The sequence below is a fragment of the Sinocyclocheilus grahami genome, unplaced genomic scaffold (assembly GCF_001515645.1).
Source record: "Sinocyclocheilus grahami isolate Dianchi unplaced genomic scaffold, SAMN03320097.WGS_v1.1 scaffold15.1, whole genome shotgun sequence".
NCBI lineage: Eukaryota > Metazoa > Chordata > Actinopteri > Cypriniformes > Cyprinidae > Sinocyclocheilus > Sinocyclocheilus grahami.
The window spans coordinates 2,915,889-2,916,698 of record NW_015505194.1 but is presented as its reverse complement, the minus strand read 5'-3'; the positions used below and the strand labels follow the sequence as shown (position 1 = coordinate 2,916,698).

The 810-nt window shown below is 40.9% G+C and overlaps 1 protein-coding gene across 2 annotated transcripts in view; it reads right to left on the bottom strand.

Annotated features, from left to right (window-relative positions):
* Nucleotides 1-337, bottom strand: part of LOC107602010 (sushi domain-containing protein 6) — a 29,270-nt gene extending 28,933 nt beyond the window's left edge. The window contains exon 1 of one of the 2 annotated variants that reach the window (XM_016294394.1): nt 68-337. The gene's annotated coding sequence lies outside the window, so the exon portion shown is untranslated. The remainder of the gene's footprint in view (nt 1-67) is intronic. The other variant, XM_016294402.1, reaches the window with a different exon arrangement.
* Nucleotides 338-810: the final 473 nt, after the last annotated feature.

Here is an 810-nt window from a genome sequence, read left to right as displayed (position 1 = left end):
ACTCCGTTTGGCTAACCGTGTTAGCTCAGCTAACTAACCTTCACAGCGCAAAAAAAAGAGATCTTACCAGTGAATGCCCTCCTCTTTAAAAATCAGTATCGGGTCACCATGGAGCTGCGTCGAATGGATGGAAATCCTAGGGTTACTGTATACGCGGTTTATGTTGTTATCGAATGTATACGGAGATTCTGACGGCCCTTTTCGACCTGATCATCCGTCTACGGAGAAGGTTGAGAGCAGCAAGCGGTGCCAGATCGGAGTACCTTCCTACTGTAGGAACAGGAAAGCGCCTCGAGCTCCACCAGCGGCCGTCTCCATGACGACCATGGCGCACTGTACGCGAGAGAGGCGGGGCTCACGAGGTCTGCTGGTTCAGGAGAAATCAGCAGTAACTTGGAAGAGGGTGATGCGAGCCGACAGATTCTGGTTTAAACTAGCATATTGCAATATAAACGAATTGTTACTTAGTAATTTTGTCATTTACACGGATACATTTGGTCTCTTCTGACTCGATTTTTCAATACTTTTCACGAGTTAATGAACCTTTATTGTTGAAGGGAAATGTAATTTTGCCTTCACAAATGATCGTAAGAAAGATTTTACCTAATTTATAAAATATTTTATTTTTACCCTATTTTTACTAAAAGAAAAGCGACTTGATCTTACTGAGTGAAGCCAAAAAGTACAATGACAGTCTTTGTGAAGGTTGCAAAATATTAATTTGAATTATTTAAGTACCTTATTTGCCTTATATCCCTTATGCTCTTTTCTATGATCATCTCTAGTTGTTTTTGCAGTGTTTTTATAAGG